Raw genomic sequence first — 22,221 nt, forward strand, 5'->3', positions numbered from 1 at the left:
ATAAGAATTGGGAGGTCATGTTGCGGCTGTACAGGACATTGATTAGGCCACTTTTGGAATACTGAGTCATAGAGATGTACAGCATGGAAACAGACCCTTCGGTCCAACCCGTCCATGCCGACTAGATATCCCAACCCAATCTAGTCCTACCTGACAGCACCCGGCCGATATCCCTCCAAACCCTTCCTATTCATATAAACATCCAAATGCCTCTTAAATGTTGCAATTGTATCAGCCTCCACCACTTCCTCTGGCAGCTCATTCCATACATGTACCCCCTCTGTGTGAAAACATTGCCCTGTAGGTCTCTTTTATATCTTTCCCCTCTCACCCTAAACCTATGCCCTCTAGTTCTGGACTCCTCAACCCCAGGGAAGAGACTTTGCCTATTTACCCTAATCATGCCCCTCATAATTTAGTCTCCCTGCTATAGGAAAGATGTTGTGAAACTTGAAAAGGTTCCAAATAGCTTTACAAGGATATTACCAGAGTCTCTGAGCGACAGGGAGAGGCTGAATCTGGAGTTGATTCCAGAGATGAGGAGGTTACCCTATGAGGAGAGGTTGAGCCGCCTGAGACTGTACTCGCTAGAATTTCGAAGAATGAGAGGGGATCTTATAGAAACCTATAAAATTACGAAATGGATGGATAAGATAGGGGCAAGCAAGTTGTTTTCATTGGTGGATGAGACTAGGACTAGGGCACATGGCCTCAAGATTAGGGGGAGTAGATTTAGGCGATGAGGAGGAACTGCTTTTCCCAAAGAGTAGTGAATCTAAGGAATTCTCTGCCCAAGGAAGCAGTAGAGGCAGCTTTATTAAATATATTTAAGACATAGTTGGATGGGTTTTTGCATGGTAGGGGAATTAAGGGTAATGGGGATAATGCAGGTAGAAGAAACTGAGATGATGGATAGATCAGCCATGATCTTAATGAATTATGAAGCAGGCTCAACGGGCCAAATTATTACTATAAAACTATGAATAGACTGGGGTTATTTTCCCTGGAATGTTGGAGGCTGAGGGGTGACCTTACACAAGTTTATAAAACCATTAGAGGCATGGATAGGGTGAATAGTCAAGGTCTTTTCCCGAAGGTAGGGGAGTCCAGAATTAGAGGGCATATGGTGAGAAAGGAAAGGTTTTAAAGGGAACTGAGGGGCAACATTTTCATGCAGACAGTGGTGTGTGTATGGAATGAGCTGCCTGATGAAGTGATGGAGGCTGGCACAATTACAACATTTGAAAAAAACATCTGGATGGGTATATGAATAGGAAAGGTTTAGAGGGATATGGACCAAATGCTGACAAATGGGATTCAATTGATTTAGGATATCTGGTCAGCATGGATGAGTTGGACTGAAGGATTTGTTTCCATGCTGTACATCTCTATGACTCTAGTAGCAAAAGGTACAGGCATTTTAAAAAGTAAATTGTCAACTTCCAACAAGTAATTATACTAGTAAGAAAGATTTGTGATTACATAGTCATGATTTGGAGGTGCCGGTGTTGGACTGGGGCATGCAAAGTTAAAAATCACACAACACCAAGTTATAGCGCAACAGGTTTACTTGAAAGCACTAGTTTTTGGAGCGCTGCTCCATCAGGTGTTTGTGGAGTTGTGTGATTTTTAACTGATTACATACTATATAACTATAGTCTATTAACCTCAGGATACTCCAACATGCTTAATAGCCATTGAAATGCTTTTAAAGAGCAGTGCAGGATACAGCTTAAGCCTCACTACTGCGTTGCCCAGGGTTTGTGAAGTTTGGAGCTGTCCTCCAGTAAATCGATTCACAAGTAGTCTTAAATTTAAAGCTTATTTGTATGTTTGGTAAAATGAAGTTTACCTTATAAAATCGCTACTCATGCTCCAACCCTTGAGGAAATGGATCAACAGTAAGGTCACTTGGAGGAGCGGGGAGTGTGTGGTTTAGGAGGGGTGGGAGTTCAGTGCACTGAATTAACAATGCACTGGGAAGCTGAGATCCATCTGTTGACTTTTGTATTTGCCGGCACAGTACATTAGGCAGCATGCTAGCAACCCACTCAGGAGAGAAAGGAGCCAGTTAAATTTGTTAATAACTCATTATGAACTCTTGGAATGGGGGCTTTGGGACTCAACTATAGCTACATGAGTTTGCTTGGCTTTTCTGAAGTTCAACAGTGAGCATAATGGGAGGCGGCTGAAGAAATAACAGACAAAATAAAATGGGAAATCCCCTGTTTCCTCGCCTCGTTTTGTGAAGAGTTTCCATTCACAATGCTTGTTCTGGTAATTTGCTTTTGCTCCTTGACAGGTTACTTTCACTGCTTTAGCTGTCACTTTCATGTGGGATATCTGTGTCTCTGTTCTCGGGGTCATAATCAAAAAATAGCTGATCCGCATGGGCACTGCTTGTGCTTTCTTACTTTGGACCTTGGGTAATGGGCAAGATGACCAATGTAATTATTAGCACCAAGAACAGCAGACAAAACCATCAGAAACAGTAGGAAGACTACCAGTCAGCAACAGAAATTGCACAGCACCTACATTTTGTGCACAAAATGACCATGAGCTTCCAATTGCTGCCATTTCAACACACACCATGCTTTCTGGCCAATGTCTCGATCTTGGGCTTGCTGCAGTGCGCCAGCAAAGCTCAGCCTAAGCTGAAGGAACAACACCTCATTTTCCACTTGGGAACCCTGCAACCTTGTGGTCTCAATATTAATTCAATACTTTTAGGGTCTGAGCAATGTTTCTCTCTGCAGATTCCCATGTCGTTCCCTCAAACTTATCATAACATGGGCTGCTACTACAACTGACCCATTGTCAGCCACAAATGATCCCCAGTAACAGCTACTGATTCTCCCCGGCTGACCAATACTCATTGCTTTGTCTGCCCTACTGATTTTCTCTCTCTCTCTCTCCCTCTCTGGGGTTCATTTCCACCATCTTCCCACTCCCCCACTCCTTCTCTAGCATGTACAAGACACCAACCTTTTCCGAACTACAATTAGTGCTGAAGAAAGGTCATTGCAGCCGAAAAGTTAACTCTGATTTCTGTCCACAGATAAAAACCGAGAACTGCGGATGCTGTGAATCGGAACCAAAATGTGGCAGGCTAGAGGACACGTTTTACGCTAAATAAATAAAAAAAAAAGCAATGAGCCGTGGATGCTGGAAATCAGAAAACTCTCCACAGGTCAGACAACATCTGAAGAGAAACAAAAACAGAAATTGCTGGAAAAGCTCAGCAGTTGTTCTGAGGAAGGGTCACCAGACCCGAACGTTAACTGATTTCTCTTCACAGATGTTGCCAGACCTGCTGAGCTTTTCCAGCAATTTCTGTTTTTGTTTCTCTCTGCAGATGTTGAGTTTTTTTTAGCAATTTCTGTTTCTGATATCCAGCAGCCACAGTTCATTGGATGAGTTGAGATGTGCAGCTCACAGGAGGCAACATCCACAAAATAGGATGTGCAGGCAGAGGGTCATCTCAATAGACATATCATGGTCTCGGGGCTCAGTGTCAGGCCTTCGCAGCCTGCTGGGAGAAGGTTCATAGCCAAGTGGATCAGATGGCTGCACATTACTAGGAGCTGTTAAAATTATCACCCTCCTTAGATCTTTTGCTTTAAGCCCCTTTCTGCGATCAGCCGGAAATACTTGCAGGATTTCACAGCTGATTTCTCACAGATGCATCAAACAGATGCCCCAGGTCATGTTTTCCAGGGCTGAACAATGATGTACATTGTCCCAGGGAATGATACCAGTCGGAACGAGTGACGTCTGAGGCTCTGGCTGGTTTCCCACAGATGGTGGGTATCACTGATTCCATGTGCCCAGCAAAGGAGGTCACCCCCGGTCACACCAGATTATTTGTGAAATGCCAGATGTTCTACTCCATCAGTGTACAGCTATGATATGAAGGAGCCGGTGTTGGACTGAGGTGGACAAAGTTAAAAATCTCACAACACCTGGCTATTGTCCAACAAGTTTATTTGGAAGCACTAGCTTTCAAAGTGCTGCTTCTCGATGAAGGAGCAAAGGTCCGAAAGCTAGTGCTTCCAAATAAACCTGTTGGACTATAACCAGGTGTTGTGAGATTTTGAACAATGTACAACTAACATGCAGTCCTGATTATGGAGTTAAAAATCACACAGTTGCTCCAAAAGCTAGTGCTTCCAATTAAACCTGTTGGACTATAACCTGGTGTTGTGTGATTTTTAACTTTGTACACCCCAGTCCAACGCCGGCATCTCCGAATCCTGATTATGGAGGTGTACATACGATTCCCAGCTGCCTGCTGTGAAGCTTTTGCCTAATGGTCCATTCTCCTTGATCTTTTTTACACACCTACGGACTATAGCTGCCGTTGACACTTGTGAGGAATCTGAAAACAGCAAAGCCCAGGACAGTGAGAATGTGATCAAGATGACAATGTGATGTGTCATTGAGCCAGCAATCAGGGTGCTGAAGATGTGCTTCAGGCGTGTTGACATATCTGTCGGTGCCCCTCAGCGTGCTCTCACTACACTCTCCAGAATGGTCGTGAGGGGCTGCATTCGGCAGGAAACTATCCAGATTCGGACCTTCATGAGAAGAGAGGTGGACAGCACAGAGCCCCTCCAGAAAAGGAATCTCCCATGGCCAACGTATCAACTGTGGTATACGTCATTGCTATGAATGACAAGGTTTGTTTTGCATTTATTTTCAGGCCACATATTACACACATCACTCCCACTCCTTCTCTCAACTAAAAGCAGACCTACAAGCCACAAAGCATCCCTTTCCAGCCACCCATTGCTTAGCATTAGGTCACATTGTGTATCAATACTGAGAAGGCCACTATTTGGCAGCAGGGGAAAATAGGAGTACAAGAACACAAGATACAGGAGTGGATTTGGCCCATTGAGGTCGCTCTGCCATTTAACACAATCACAATTGTCCCCAACTCTCAATAATAGGATATCACCAAGGTTTCCAAAGAGGAAGCAAGGTGGCTCAGTGTTAGCACTGCTGCCTCACTGCTGCCAGCGACCTGGGTTCGATTCCAACCTCAGGTGAGTGACTGTGTGGAGTTTTCACATTCTCCCCGTGTCTGCGTGGGTTTTCTCCGGGTGCTCCAGTTTCATCCCACAGTCCAAAAATGTGCAGGTGAATTGGCCATGCTAATTGCCCATAGTGTTCAGGGATGTGCAGGTTAGGGGCATTAGTCAGTTGTAAATATACAGTAGTAAGGGAATGGGTCTGGTTGGATTACTCTTCGGATGGTCGATGTGGACTTGTTGGGCCAAATGACCTGTTTCCACACTGTAGGGATTCTATAAAAAGCGATGTCTCTGCTCATACCTCCTCTGCTTTCCCACCCTGAATAGCCTGCATAGACCAAAGGTTCATCTATCCCAGCCTGAAATGTATTCAACAATGAAGCATCCTCAACACTCGAGTGTCACCAAGCTTTCCAGTCCTGAATGGGTCCTCATGCAGCGTAAGTTGCTGAGTGGATTAAAATGGTGCAATAGGCTTCTGAAGGCTGAGTGCGGAGGTTGAAGTGATTCACTGGAAGCATTAAGGCTTTGTTTGATCGAAAGATGTGTCGCAGGAATGCGATCACATAACATGGCTGAACGTACTTATTGTTCACACTCTCTTGACCTACTTAGGCAATCAAACTGCTTTCAGCATTGAATCTGCAACTGTGGCATTAGACTTCTGCTGTTGATCTCTTAAGCAATCATCTGCTACTTATTCTTGCTTTTCAATGGCAGGCTACTTTCGCCTATTGATGTGAAAGAGGATATCCTACGGGTCTTAAACACCACAGCACTAAGTTCAGGGAAGCATCAGTGAAATAAGGCACACACTTAGCATAGTAAAGCTCCATTAGAACAATCAGTTAACTTCTTCCTCCATCTCCGCAAACCAATAACTGGTATCTTTGCAGTTTCACTTCGAATAGTGCAGCTGAAACTGAGTAATGTGGGCCACCATCAAACTTGCTCATTCTAATTGGTTTGAATCCAGAAGTTAGATCCAAATGCAATGACCTAGTTGCACTGTACTTCAGGGCTACTACCTGTTGCTGGACACCATCCACCTCCAAGGGCATTGTTAAGTTAAATTTCCTTCCTTAGAGTCTGAAGAACATTTCTACAGATTCACAGTTACTTGTAAGTCTCTTTGGGAAGTCCAGGTTACCAAGAACAGGAAACCAAGCAGCAACGTTTTGCCTTGTTTTTCTATGTTAAACACACAGCTATAACAGCACACGACACACTGAAGAACGCTGGTAGCAAGCTAAATGCTAGACTTCTGATACATATAGATATGTACAAAATCTAATTTTATAATCACTACCTTTACTTTATAAAGTCAGTTGTGAAGAACTGTCTTTTGTTGAGGTGCACGGAAGTTTTCATTGAAACTAATGCTTACTGTGTGAGTAATCTTTTCTGTGTGGGCAGCAAGGAGTCAGGTTTTGAAGAGAGAACTTATAGTGGGAAATGGTGCAAAGGGTTGTTCCACTCCGAAGCACAAAAACTCAGAAGTTTACAGGACGAATGGAGGACATTCAGAAAAACACTTCTTTTTCAATAGTCTCTATTTTACTCTTACCATCCTCTCCTTAAAAGTTGCAATGGTCTCTGTCTCCCCACTTCATTTGCATGTTTTTAACTATGCTCATAGAGTTACAGGAATCTACAGCAAAGAATAAGGCCCTTCAGCCCAAAAGGTCTGTACCAGTCAAAAAGGAGCAACTATTCTAATCTCATTTTCCAGCCAATAGCCTTGTACGTCTTGGCAAAGCAAGTGTACATCTAAATACTTCTTAAATGTTATGAGGGCTTCATGCCCCTACCACCCTTACAGGCAGGGAGTTCCAGATTCCACCACCCTCTGGGTGAAAATGTTTCCCTCACATCACCACTAAATCTCCTGCCTCTTACTTTAAATCTACACTCCCCAGTCATTGATTCCTCCATCAAGCGGAAACGTTTCCTCCTGTCTGCCCTATATACACTGTACAATTTCTCCCTGCCCTTGTAACAGGGATTTTTAAACATATCCCTCTTGATAATTACCTCTCCAACTAATCTTTCCCTGTTCAGCCCATAAAAAATAACGAAAGTTTCCGAACTTTCTTTTTTATGAGAGCTCTACTGAACTCTGCTCCAATGAAAATAGTTTCAAGATCTTAAGAATCTAACGCAGGTCAATAAAACAAGATGATCTGACACAATCTGACTCCCAGCACCAACTCTATATCCCCCAAGCATTTCTTTAGGAGGAGTTTGTTTCAATGTTCTATTCTGGAGTAGTTCCACCCACAACTACCTCATTTGTAAACAAGAACTTCTTGTATGTTACATGATCATATATGAACCAAAATATATTCAAAAACTTGTCATATATATGAGCTATGAACTCTAGATGAAATACTTATGCTGCATTTGTCCTTCAGTCAGAGATGAAAAACTGCTGCTTCCTTGCCATAAAGATAGTGAATATGTCAATCAGCTCTTATTTGAGGTTTAATTTCACGTAAATGCGACAGAAGTGTACAGAGTTTTGATATCATAAATTGATTCAGCTTAGAAGGCCACTCAACCCATTGTGCCTGTGTCATCTCTTTGAAAGAGTTGCTCTTTTAGTCATATTTTCCTGTAGCCCTGAATTTTTAAAATCACTTTCAAGTAAAAATCCAATTTACCTCTGAAATTAATTATTAACCCTCCTTCGAGCACCTGTTCAGTGAATTTAAAAGAAGCTTCCCCATGGATTGTTTTGTTGTTCAGTCTGAATTTGCATCCTCTGACCACGAAACAGTGTTCCTAATGGCCAGGCAGGAACAGCAGTGTAGACAGGAGTTGCACATGGGGGCCCTGCAGAATTCCCATCGTAGCACACTCTGAAGGAATTACCCAGGAAATTGAATCTTCCACTGGGCAATTCCTCTATCCCTAGAATCCTCAAAAGTCTCCAATCAAATCAGAGGATTCTAATGAAATTAAGTAAAATAGTTTCTCATGAGAAGTTAAAATGACACCATATTTACCTAACACACACTGAACTATATCTCCCCCAGATCCCTTCCAGCCACCAGACCCTGACATAACATTCCCCCGCGCACCCCCCACCCCCCGGATGTGACAACACATACTCCAGGATCTACACCCCCTGGAGAGCTGACACCTCCGCTCCAATCCACACCCAAATCTCCTCTCCAATGGATCTGAACCCCAAATCACCTCCTCCCTCACTGCTGCTGCCACTTGACCCAATATTCTCCTCCCATGATGGACCTTAACCCAATCCGATAAGCTCCCTCACTTCGCTGGACCTGATCCAGTCCCTCACTATTGGACCCAAACAGCTCCAGGCCCATCATTTGCCCTTCCCACATCCCACCAGACCCAACATCCCCTGCCCATCACAACCTACCCTCTACCCTTGCCATCTGATACACAATCCACTTGGCTCCCAACTTTTTTCCATAGCATCCTGCACATCTGGCACCCTACCCAGCTGGTACCCTACTTACCTGGTCTTCCACCCATTACCCATTGGGCACCCTACTTTTCCAGCATCCTAAAATCACACTCACCTCAGAACACTTGCCCTTTGACATCAGAATATGTCAAAAAGAGTGCAGTCAGCCTTACCGTGACAGTTCTATGCTACAAAAGAGCTGCCAGAATGGATATACAGCTCTGCTTTTCTGAGTGAGACCAGGAAAAAGTGAAGACTGTAGATGCTGGAGAGTCAGAATTGCAAAATGTGGCACGAGAAAGGCACAGCAGGTCAGCCAGCACCTGAGGAGCAGGCGAGTTAACTTTTTGCATCAGGAATGTGAAGTGGGGAGGGAGCTGAAGATAAATAGTGGGCGGGGTTGGGCTGAAGGCGAAGGTAGGTGGGAAGGTGATAGGTGGATACAGGTAGGGGTGATGGTCATGTGTCAGAGTGGAGGGTGGAGCAGATAGGTGGGAAGGAAGATGGACAGGTCGGATAGGTCAAAAGGGCGATGCTGAATTGGAGGGTTGGATCTAGGATGAGGTCTTGGGGGGGAGATTTGGAAACTGGTGAAGTCGATGTTGATTGCCGTGTGGTTGAACGGTCTCAAGGAAAAGATGAGGTGTTCTTCCTCCAGGTGGCGGATGGCTTGGATTTAGCGATGGAGGAGGGCCAGGATTTGCATAGCTTTGGGGGAATTGGAGTTGAAGTGGTCGATCACAGGATACTGGGGTTGTTTGGTGCCTGTGTCCCAGAGATGTTTGCTGAAAAGCTCCAGAAGTTGATGTCTGCCTCCCCAATGTAGAGACCACAACAAGAACAACAGACACAGTAAATGAGGTGGGTGGAAGTGCAGGAAAATCTCTTCTGGATTAGAAATGATCCTTTAGGGCCTTGGACGGAGGTGAGGGGGGAGGTGTGGGCGCAGGTTTTACACTCTGTGTGACAGCAAGGGAAGGTGTCATGTGTAGAAGGTGGGTTGGTAGGGGACATGGGCCTAACAAGGGAGTTGCAGATGGAATAGACTCTGCAGAACGCAGATAGGAGTGGGAAGGGAAATATATTTTTGGTGGTGGGATCTGATTGTAGATGGTGGAAATGGCGGAGGATAGTGCGCTGGATCTGGATATTCATGGGGTGGAAAGTGAGGACCAGGGGGTTCTTATCCTTGTTGCGGAATCACCTCTAGCAAATCATCATTTAAACTGTCCTGCTCTAAGAAAAAAAGCAGTTCCAGCTTCTTCAATCTGTCCATATAACTGAAATCCGTTATCCTGGAACCATTCTGGTACATCTCTTCAGAATGCACCCTATTATCTAAAGGGAAAGAAGACAGTATTTGATGCACAAGATACAAAAATGCAACAAATTAATTTTGAATAAATCAATATATCCCAGTTGTCAAAGGTCCAAATGTACACACTCTGGTGAATTGCTCTGGCCACAAATTGCCAGTATAATCTGTCGCTGTGCTTATAAAAGGATCCTCAAACGATCTCAACAATTTAAAAAGACCAAAGAAAAACTATTAGGAAATTGGCATCGCCGAATATTGCGCAATGCAGAAAAGTTCAGCATATTACTATTTCCATTGATGACGATCATCGAGGGTTGAATTTTTTATTCATTCTGAAGTTTCCACTGAAAGCCCCTCTCCCCTCAGGTCGTGAGATTCAACATTGAAGCTGCCATACCTCTCCTCAAATATTCCTTTAGATTTGATTAAACTTTAACGGTAAGACAATGAGAATGTGATGTTTGATCTGCATATGGTCTAAAAACAGGGAACAAGTCAGCGTTTCTCAACTTCCCGCCCTTACATGCTTAAAATGTGGGTTCTTATGTTTTTACTGCATGAGCAGTTAAGCAAATGAATTTTAAAAATACACATGAAAGGAAACATCTGGGTTTTTTTTACACAATCCAATTTTGGAGCAGTCCATGCAATTTCTAAAAATCTGCAATTCACTCTTTCCAAAACCAACTTCTCCAGTCTCTGACACAGTTATCCCCTGATCCTCTTGAGATCTGAGTTTTATGAAGAAAAATGTTCAAGAAGATAATGTAGCAAAAGCAAGATTTGAACATTCTAGCCCAAAAGCGCGCTCAAATATAGGTTTGAAAGATTTTTTTTTTGCTATTTACCTTGTAATTTTAAGGCTGGTGAAGTCCCTTCCACACTTGCTTCAGGTCACTTCTTCTGTTGATGGATAAGAATGGATTGTGAAATGTTTGCTTGTGTGGATCCGGTTCAACTAAACTCCACTGGTAGATCTGTCTCAGAGAGTTAATGTTGGAGGATTTGGCTTAACGAAGCGGTAGTGAATGTACGGAAGCAAAACCACTTCGGCAGTTACTCTCTAAGCCTTCCAACTCTCCTTTATATTAGCGGGACTTCACCTCTCTGCCACCGCCTCAGCAAATCTCGCGACACCATCCAAACCCAGTGACATATTATGCTCAAGATAGAAGCCCACAATTCATTACACAGTTGACACAAAAATATCTGGATTGTAGGGCAAGTCCCAGCAGCTTTCCTGGGAAATACATCAGTAAATTACAAAAAGTAAAAGTCAATCAGCATCTCTGGGTGCCAAGGTGGACAGGTGGTGACTGAGCTAATGGTCTGTTCTTGGCTCAGATTTCCAGCATCCACCGTTCTCTTTTGCCTTTTGATTTTGGAAGAGATCCGGAGAGGTTGATTTGCCAGGAATAATGCTCCAGGATACTTTTCACCATGTACCCATAGTGCAGCTTCATAGAAGCATAGAAATTAAGGGCTACGGGGAGAATGCGGGTAAGTGGACTTGAAATGCCCATCAGCCATGATTGAATGGCGGAGTGGACTCGATGGGCCGAATGGCCTTACTTCCGCTCCTATGTCTTATGGTCTTAAAATAGGAGAAGGAATAGGCCATTCGGCCTTTTGAGCCTGCTCTTGCCATTCAGTAGGATCAGGGCTAATCATCCAACTCATTACCCTGTTCCTACTTCCCACCCACCCCCCTCCCCCCATATCCTTTAATCCCTTTAGCTATAGTCAACTCCTTTCTGAAATCACGTAATGGTTCATCATGTACCCATTGTTCAGGTTTTCCATAAGGTTGTGGTGCTGGAAAACCGCAACAGGTCAGGCAGCATCCGAGGAGCAGGAGAGTTGATGTTACAGGTATAAGACCATCAGGATTCCCGATGAAGGGCTTATGCTTGAAATGTCGATTCTCCTGCTGCTCGAAGCTGCCTGACCTGTTGTGCTTTTCTACCACTACACCTTTAGACTCTGACTCTCCAGCATCTGCTTCCTCACTTTCTCCCAGTTTTCCCGTAAGACAACTGCTATGTAAATGGGTTGTTCATTAGAATGCGGGGAAAGGTGATGCCTGGTTTGTTTCCAACCATTTACCCAGATTAGATACTGGTTGACCAGCATTCATAAGTATGATCATGAGAGCCTTTAAACTACAACTGCAGAAGGACCTGTAGTTGTTATCACTTGTTAATCATTAAATGGAAAGAGGTTGTGATGTCTGTTTCAATAACCCTCTACGGAAAGATTATGCTTTTTATGTCAGCGTTCTTGAGCACTAAGTCATTTTACTCAGCACTTGGAATTTGGTGTCAGGAGAGAGTAACAGGGATTGAATGGATTTTGATAGTGATGACAGAGTGAGCATTTGTAACCAAGCAAAAAAAGCATCAAAGGATAAATAAAGCTTTGGACTACAACTTGATACAGGACATTGGCAACCAAGTGAATCATTTTGATTTGGAATTTTCCAATGAGATTTATAGAAATATGAAGGGAGATTTGAGATAGAATTGGTAATTCTTTCAGTCTTGATATCAGAATGACCAGTTTGCCATGATCTGAATATGAAACCCAAACAAATAAGAACAGCACTGTTATCATTGATGGGGTAGGAGTTCCATAAGCTGTACTGTTATCATTGATGGGGTAGGAGTTCCACAAGCTGTACTGTTATCATTGATGGGGTAGGAGTTCCACAAGCTGTACTGTTATCATTGATGGGGTAGGAGTTCCACAAGCTGTACTGCACCTAGATCTCTGAGAAGTAGAAAAGCCAGGCATTGAATTTTTAAGACATTAAAGATTTTGAATGCCCCACCAATGTTATTTATGAATGTTATGTGTAGAACAGCAGACTCAGGAAGAGAGGGAGAATATTGAGCAGGACGTGATGGAACTGAGGTATCTAGCTGAATCTTGTGAATTCGGATTATGGAAGGATAAACTCAGTAGAGATACGATTATTTTTGGGACAAAAGATTCTGCTATGAGATCCTGTCTGCTGAGAGGAGGGAAGGTTCTTCACCAGGAAGTTGTTTACATGTGCAGAAACTCTAAGGTCGCTTATCAACTGTTGAAAAATGTTAAAGTGAGGCAATGCACTATGGCAATCCAAGCTACCCAAAAGTCCAGGTCAATGATGAAAAGGAAGAAAACTTTCAACAGGGCGAGCAAAAAGATCAAAACCAGAGTACAGGATGCAAATGGTGTTCAAGATACGAGAAGAAAAATAATCAGATCAATGTGGGGAAAGCAATGTGGGTAAACTGCACGATGCTAAACCACTTTGCTCGGCAAGTGTTTTGCTAAGAAGAGGCAAACAAAATGCACAAAGACCATTGCTGGATAGATATCAGATCATGTTCAAATCAGAAATTACTCTACTTCCTAAAACACATTGGTGCTATTATGTTTTTTTTGCAGGTTGTGACTTGTGATTGTTGGAAATACAAATACACAAGGAGAGCATCAAGTTGTTGTGAAGTATTAGATGGACAAGGTGTGTAACATTAGGGCATGAAAGGTAAAGTTGATGTTCTCCCAGGGAACAATGACCACATCAAGAGGATAAACTAAATTGAGAGGGGATGCTAAGGATGGATTTTGGTGAGAGAAGTTAGGCAAAGACAATAGATTTCTGACTGTGTTCTGGATGCCATTTTGGAAGTATAAATAGATTCCATCTTCCTTTTGGCATTTCTAATGCTACAGAAAAGTACCAGCATAGACAGCATGAGATAGTCAGTGATCTACCAAGTTTGAAAGCAGTTTTTTTTATTCATTCACAGAATGAGGGTGTCACTGACTAAGCCAGCATTTATTGCCCATCCCTATTTTACCAAAGGGTAGTTAAGAGTCAACCACATTGCTGTGAGTCTGGAGTCACATGTAGGTGAGATCAGGCAAGAATGGCAGTTTTCTTCCCTGAAGGACATTAGTGAAACAGATTTTTTTTTCTGACAATCAATTCTTGGTCATCATTAGATTCTTATTTCAAGATTTGAATTCAAATTCCACCATCTTCCATGGCGGAATTCAAACCTGGCTCCCCAGAACATTATCTGGATCTCTAGACTTACAGTCTAGCGATAATACGATTAGCCCATCACCTCCCCATTGTGTGGGGATGACCTGTTGTTCTGTGGATGCACAGATACAATCACAATAAACCATCACATCAGATTATAATCTCATGATAGAGATTTCTTACAAATATAAAACAAAATCCTGGAACTTTCTCCCTACCAGCATGGAGGGTGCACCTACAACAAATGTATTGCAACAGTATCTTCTCAGGGGCATTTGAGTTTGGGCAATAAATGCTGTCCTCGTCAGCAATGCCTACATTCCCTCAATGGAAAACAAAGGAGTAGGCCATCCTATTGTTCAGGCCTGCTCTGCCACTCAGTAGGATCATGGCTAATCTGATTGTAACTTCAAATCCACCATCCTGTCCACCCCAACAGACTTTCACCTCTTTACTTACCAAGTGTCTATCCACCTCTGTTTTAAAAATCTTCAAAGACTCTAATTCAGCCGCCTTTTCGGGAAGAGAGTTCCAAAATCTTTTGACCCTTTAAAAGAAAATAACTTGCTTCATCTCTGTTTGAAATGTGCTCCCTCTTATTTTTAAAGGACCCAGTGACCCCTCGTTTGACATTCTCTCGTAAGAGAAACATTATCTCCACATATACGCTATCAAGACCCTCAGGATTCTATCAAGTTCACTCTTTCTCTCTGAAACTCTGGAGGATGCAAGCCCAACCTATCCAACCTTTCTTGTTAAGACAACATTCCCACTCCAGATGTTAGTCTTCTCTGGACTGCTTCTATCAAATTTACATCACTTCTTGATTAAGTTAACCGATAGTATATACAATACTCCCGAAATGTTTTGACCAGTGCCCTGTATAGCTGAAGGCGAAAGTGTGTACTGCAGATGCTGGAGATTACAGTCAAGAGTGTGGTGCTAGAAAAGCACAGCAGGTCAGGCAGCATCAGAGAAGCAGAAAAATCGATGTTTTGAGCAAAAGCCTGATGAAGGGTTTTGTGTACTCAGCCCCCTACTGTACTCACTGTATACACATGACTGCGTCGCCAAATACCAGACTAATGCCATTTACAAGTTTGCTGATGACACCACCATAGTCAGTCGAATCTTAGATGGCGATGAAACAGACTACTGGACAGTCTCAGATTCCTCCCTCCCCTTCCTCGACCTTTCTATTTCTATCTCAGGCGACCGAATCAACACGGACATCTACTACAAACCGACCGACTCCCACAGCTACCTGGACTATACCTCCTCCCACCCTGCCCCCTGTAACAACGCCATCGGTTCTCCCAATTCCTTCGTCTCCACCGCATCTGCTCCCAGGATGACCAGTTCCAAAAACGTACAACCCAGATGGCCTCCTTCTTCAAGGACCGCAATTTCCCCCCCGACGTGGTCGACGATGCCCTCCAACGCATCTCTTCCACTTCCCACTCCTCCGCCCTTGAGCCCCGCCCCTCCAACCGCCACCAGGACAGGACCCCACTGGTCCTCACCTACCACCCCACCAATCTCCATGTACAGCGCATCATCCGCCGTCACTTCCGCCACCTCCAAACAGACCCCAGCACCAAGGATATATTTCCCTTCCCTCCCCTATCAGCGTTCCGTAAAGACCACTCCCTCCGTGACTCCCTCGTCAGATCCACACCCCCCACCAACCCAACCTCCACTCCCGGCACCTTCCCCTGCAATCGCAGGAGGTGCAAGACTTGCGCCCACACCTCCCCCCTCACCTCCCTCCAAGGCCCCAAAGGAAACTTCCATATCTGCCACAAATTCACCTGCACCTCCACACACATCATCTATTGCATCCGCTGCACCCGATGTGGCCTCCTCTATATTGGGGAGACAGGCCGCCTACTTGCGGAGCGTTTCAGAGAACACCTCTGGGACACCCGGACCAACCAACCCTGTGGCTCAACACTTCAACTCCCCCTCCCACTCCACCAAGGATATGCAGGTCTTTGGACTCCTCCATCGCCAGACCACAACAACACGACGGTGGGAGGAAGAGCGCCTCATCTTCCGCCTAGGAACCCTCCAACCACAAGGGATGAACTCGGATTTCACCAGTTTCCTCATTTCCCCTCCCCCCACCTTGTCTCAGTCAAATCCCTCGAACTCAGCACCGCCTTCCTAACCTGCAATCTTCTTCCTGACCTCTCCGCCCCCACCCCACTCTGACCTATCACCCTCACCTTGACCTCTTTCCACCTATCGCATTTCCAACGCCCCTCCCACAAGTCCCTCCTCCCTACCTTTTATCTTAGCCTGCTGGACACACTTTCCTCATTCCTGAGGAAGCGCTTATGCCCAAAACGTCGATTCTCTTGTTCCCTGGATGCTGCCTGACCTGCTGCGCTGTTCTAGCAACACATTTTCAGCTCTGATCTCCAGCATCTGCAGACCTCACTTTCTCCTTACAGATGGGGGATGGAAGACCTGGAAAAATGGTGCACTGAGACCAACCTTGCTCTCAATGCCGGCAAAACCAAGGAACACATTATTGACATTCGGTGGGATGTTACTCATAACCCCCTGACACATTAACAGTACGGAAGTGGAACGAGTGGAGAGTGTCAAATTCCTGGGAGTGGTCATCCACAATAAGCTTTCTTGGATCTACATTTAGACGCACTGGTTACAAAGGCCCAACAATATCTCTTCTTCCTCAGGCAGCTGAGGAAATTTGGCATGATGGCGAATACCCTTGCCAACTTTTATAAGTGAGCCATCGAGATCATTCTGTCTAGATGTATCACTACCTGATATGGCAACTGTACCATTCAAGATCGGAGATGGTTATAGAGAGTGGTGAACTTGGCCCGGACAATCACAAAGGCCAACCTCCCATCTATGGAATCCATCTACCAGGCCCGCTGTCAAGGAAAAGCCACCAGCATTCTCAAAGATCCATCCCACCCTGGCAATGTTTTCCTACAACCTCGACCATCGGGGAGAGGGTACAGAAGCCTGAACACATGCACCAGCTGGCTTTGTAACAGTTTCTACCCTACTGTTGTTAGAATACTGAATGGACTTACAAACTCTAAACATTCACCTGTACCTGTGTTTTTTTTTGCTTTTGCCGCTGTTTACCTATCATTTACTTATCTATGCTATTTAGCTCTGTGATCTGTCTGTATTGCTCACAAGACAAAGTTTTTCACTGTGCCTCTGAACACATGACAATAAATTCAATTCAATTCAATTCAATTCAAATAGAATCACAGAGTCATAGTCATAGAACCGTACAACATCAAAACAGACCCTTTGGTCCAACTTGTCTATGTCTACCAGATACTTTAAATTAATTTAGTCCCATTTATCAGCACTTGACCCATATCCCTCTAAACCCTTCCTATTCATGTACCCATCCAGATGCCTTTTAAATGTTGTAATTGTACCAGCCTCCACCACTTCTTCTGATAGCTTATTCCATCCTTGGCATGAAAATGTCGCCTCTTAGGTCCCTTTTAAATAAAGTCATAGAGTGAGAGAGATGATCAGCATGGAAACAGACCCTTCGGTCCAACCCGTCCATGCCGACCAGATATCCCAACCCAATCTCGTCCCACCTGCCAGCACCCGGCCCATATCCCTCCAAACTCTTCCTATTCATATACCCATCCAAATGCCTCTTAACTGTTGCAATTGTACCAGCCTCCACCACATCCTCTGGCAGCTCATTCCATACACGTATCACCCTCTGTGTGAAAAAGTTGCCCCTTAGGTCTCTTTTATATCTTTCCCCTCTCACCCTAAACCTATGCCCCCTAGTTTTAGACTCCCCCATCCTGGGGAAAAGACCTTAGCTGTTCACCCTATCCATGCCCCGCATGATTTTATAAACCTCTAATCAATCCTCAGTCTCCAGCGCATTCAGCCTCTCCCTCCAGCTCAAACCCTCTGACCCTGGCAACATCCTTGTAAATCTTTTCTGAACCCTTTCAAGTTTCACAACATCCTTCCTAAAGGAGGGAGACCAGATTTGCATGCGGTATTCCAATAGTGTCCAAACAATATCCTGTTCAGGCACAACATAAAATCCTAACTCCTGTACTCAATGCACTGACTGATCTTTCTCAACCTGGTTCTCCCTGCATGTAAAATGTTTGCAAGTCATATCATGTCATTTGCACAGAGATGCTTCCCATGCCCTGTACAATCACATGTGCAGGAAATGTTGCTTGTTGCTGCAGTTAGAGCTCTAAGTTTTGGAGTTTAAGCAGCAGCTAACATCGCTGTGACACACCCATGAGGTTGAGACAGCAACAGAAATTACTGGAAAAGCCCAGCAGGTCTGGCAGCATATGTGAACAGAAATCAGAGTTAATGTTTCGGGTCTAGTGACCCTTCTTTAGAAGAGAACAACCATGAGGTTGAGAACTTTGTGGATAGCATCTAAATGGATGTGGTCAGCCCATGGCTGAAGAATATGCAAGAATGGGTGACAACTCAGAAGTCATTACAGAACGTGCAAGTAATGCAAGAGACCCCTGAGTGTTTCTCACTCTCCAAGTAACATTCCATTCTGCATGTTGATGAGTGTCATTAGAACATAGAACATAGAACAATACAGCACAGGAACAGGCCCTTCAGCCCACCATGTCTGTGCTATCCATGATGCCATTCTAAGCTAATCCTATCTGCCTGTATATGGTCCATATCTCTCTATTCCTTGCTTGTTCATATGTCTTTCGAAATGCCTCTTAAGCTTTGCTAACATATCTGTTTCTACCATCTCGCTTAGCAATACATTCCAGGCATATTTCACTTTCGGTGTAAAAACATGCCTTGCTCATTTCCTTTAAACTTTTCACCTCCCACCTTAAATTTATGCCCCCTAGTATTTGACATTTCCACCCTGAGGAAAAGACTTTGACTATCCATCTTATCCGTGTCAAGCATAATTTTATATACTTCCATCAGTTCCCCCTCAGCCTCCAACACTCTAAAAAAACAATCCAAGTTTATCCAACCTCTCCATATAAGCTATACACTCCATACAGGCAACAGTCAAAAAGTGTGGTGCTGGAAAAGCACAGCCAGTCAAGCAGCATCCGAGGAGCAGGAGAGTCGATATTTCGAGCATGAGCTCTTCAGTAGGATTCCCTTGTAGAGGGAGAAGAACTTTTCAAGATTGGCATCCTTGGAAGAGGCTTTGCAGTAAGTTTATAATCAATTAGGAGAAAGGACTGCAGATGTTGGAGATCAGAGTCTAAAAGTGTAGTGCTGGAAAAGCACAGCTGGTCAGACAGCATCCGAGGAACAGGATCATTCCTGACGAAGAGCTCAAGCTTGAAACATCGACTCTTCTGCTCCTCGGATGCTCACTTACTCCTAAGGGTCCTTCCATTTACTGAATGCTTTCCTCTTGCATTTGACCTCCCACAATGCATCACCTCTCACTTGTCCGAATTAAACTACCATTTCTCTGTCCAACTTTCCAACTGATCTCTTGGAGACACAATGCTGCAAACCATTAGTGCCTCCTGGTGCTCACTGCAACAATGCTCCAATAGGGGATTGTCAGTCTGCCTGGACACCCCATCAGATACACCTCAGTCAGTGGAAAGTATGGTGATGTTATGTTACACAGAGAGAGCTGGAGGAGTGGAGGGAAGAAGCAACATGACACACTACAGAACAACAGGTGCTCTGAATGTTGTCAGGAGCTCCCCAACACATCTGTCAATGACCTACAGGAGCCTCAGAGGCTTTAGGTTCCTTGGTCCAACGAGGCCTAGGATTGCCAGAGGATGCCTGTTCATGGTCGTCAAATCAGATTGAGCAGACAGAAACCAGCAACACATCTGCACATGTTGGTGAAGCACCTCAGCAGCACATGGCAAGATTTCATGCAGTCCGCTGTCACATAGTAATACCACTCTAATCTAGACAATGGAATATTGATGTCCATTAGGTTAAGGCAGAAATGCTAAGAATCACATTAAAATATTGTCCTGATTTATTCAGTGTGTGTTTTTATTTTGCAGTACGAAGGCCGTCTGATCTTTTTTCTTCAGAGATTACGAGTAATATCATGGCATAAGAGGCACAGGATGCTTGCTCAGAGCTGCAGGCCTCTGTGTGATCACCAAGGTAGAGCATTGTGAGTTCTCAGATGCATCCGATTGTGCCATGCATGGAAGACAGGTATGGCCTCTGTCTTTTTAGATCAGTTAACAGCGCCCAGGTGCTTGGCAGCAGGTCAGTATGAAGTGGGCCCCTGTCTCCTATGTGTTAACGTCTGAGGCATCACTGTGTTAGTATCACTGTCTCTCCCCAAACTCCTCATCAGCTGCCTCCTCTTCTTCCTCCAAGTCCTTGTTGTCAGCCCTCTGCAAGGTGATGCTCTGCAGTACAAATCACACAGCAACTATCTATGGCACCCTCACCAGGTTATATTGGAGAGGAGCCCCCAGAATGACTTAGGCAATGGCAGCACATCTTCAACAGACCTTGATGCTCCTTGTGTCATTACAAGTGTCAAAGCTCTGCTCCTTCATAATGGCAGCATCAGCCATGAATAAAGTGGGTAGCCCCTTTATCACTTGGATCCATTTCATTTAGGTTCATTTGTAAACCCAGCCGTCAAAGTCTCGGAATACTTGGTAGGCCATTTAGGATGAGCTGAAGAGGAATTTCCTCATCGGGAGAGTGGTGAGGCTGTGGAATTCTCTGCCACAGACAACTGTTTTGATCAGAACATTGAATGTTTTCAAGAAGGAGTCAAATATAGTTCTCAGGGCTAAAGGGATCAAGGGGTATGGGGAGAAAGTGGGAAAAGGGGACTGAGTTGGGCAATCGCCATGATCATATTGAATGGCAGAGCAAGGCAGACTGCCCTACTCCTGCTCCTACTTTCTATATTTATGTGACCGACAATCACAGATTTACTTCACATTGAGAGAACAGAATCCCTTAATGTCAATAAATGTGTCCATTTCCTTGGATTGCCCTGCTGGTATATGTTTGATTTTCATTTCTACATATTGTGTGATAAGAAGGAAAGGGCATAGTTTTGCTTTCATTTTGGAATTGTTCTAAGCACAGTGCTGGGTATCTCATGTCAGTGTATATTCATTTTTAATGAGAGCGTACAGCCTTGGAGTAGAGCTTGCGGTGAGTAGCTCAGTGGATTAGAAACAAGGGAAGAAGAGAAGGAAAGTCCAGAAGGAAAGTCTATTAGAGAGAGACAGGAAAGCCAGAACCATCCAGACATCCAGATAACGTCTGCGCATTCATTCTGAGCAGAAGGTGCTGTTAGATTAGCAGACTTGGGAAGAGTCCGAGTTTTAGGAAAAAGTTTTGAGTGGCTTAGAATAAAAGCTCAGAGCCAGAAAATGGCTGGAATGTGTGTGGAAAACACGTGTTTGCTCTAAAAATATTTAGAAACCATTAAAAAGAAAGTTTCAGAAATCAAGTTGGGTCATGCAACTGATGGAGGAACTTTAAAGTGGAGACAGGGTGACTCTTCACAGCAGTTTGACTTTGTAAGGTCTGTAAGGTTGACTCTGTAAGGTTGCTGTTGATTATAAAAGGGTTTGAATCGTTGTTTCCAATATTTGTAATAAGATTATTTCAAATAGTTCTTGTATACTTTAACATAGTTTGTGATTTTTTTCCTTAAGAGTATAATAAACATTGATGTATTCTGCTGTTAAAATACATTGACAGCCTCTTGTGAATATGTTCAGTGACTAACTGTCATGATAAACATAAAGAAATGTAAAGTTTATGATCTATCAAACTAAGTTTCACTGTGGAATCTGACTTGTCCAGTATTATCATCAGCCAGATCACAACAGAGTGAATGCAGTGTGAATGATTCCCATTGAACAACATCCTTTTCTTGTAAGGCAGGCTCTGAAGTGTCCTCTCCTTAGTGACTCAGATTTGTAATGACTGGTGGCTTTGTCCCCATGCCATGTGATGCCTCTTTGAAGTCTCTGAACCAACACTTTAGACTTTGTCAGTCTCCTACTTCAAAATCCATCTGCGAGTGTCAGGTTTGAGCACAGAGTGAAATGTGCAATGATGAGACCTCATGACTCACTCTCCTGCAGGTTGGGAACATGCTAGCTGGCTGAGAGATCAGGCTGCATTTCTAAACATATGAATCTTGTCAGCATTGGAGGACCATTGATGGCCAATTGTGTGCTGTATTGCAATTAAATTATACAGAAAGAGAGTTTTCTGTGGAGAAAATAAAATTGAGAGAATATTTGGCAACAGGATTCGATTTGATTTGTTATTGTCATATGTACATAAGTGCAATGAATTTGTTTTGTGAGCAGAATACTGGCTCAAAGATAGAAGACAGAGGATTTTGGTGGAGGGTTGTTTTTCA

At 43.9% G+C, this 22,221-nt stretch overlaps 1 protein-coding gene across 1 annotated transcript in view; it reads right to left on the bottom strand.

The window, feature by feature from the left end:
- Window positions 1-10,884, bottom strand: part of LOC122559316 (sodium-coupled neutral amino acid symporter 1-like) — a 71,258-nt gene extending 60,374 nt beyond the window's left edge. The window contains exon 1 of the mRNA XM_043708674.2: window positions 10,645-10,884. The gene's annotated coding sequence lies outside the window, so the exon portion shown is untranslated. The remainder of the gene's footprint in view (window positions 1-10,644) is intronic.
- Between the last annotated feature and the right edge of the window lie 11,337 nt (window positions 10,885-22,221).

Source organism: Chiloscyllium plagiosum, unplaced genomic scaffold (genome assembly GCF_037043375.1).
Source record: "Chiloscyllium plagiosum isolate Xiang-an unplaced genomic scaffold, Cpla_swu_hap1 HiC_scaffold_19, whole genome shotgun sequence".
Taxonomy (NCBI): Eukaryota; Metazoa; Chordata; class Chondrichthyes; order Orectolobiformes; family Hemiscylliidae; genus Chiloscyllium; species Chiloscyllium plagiosum.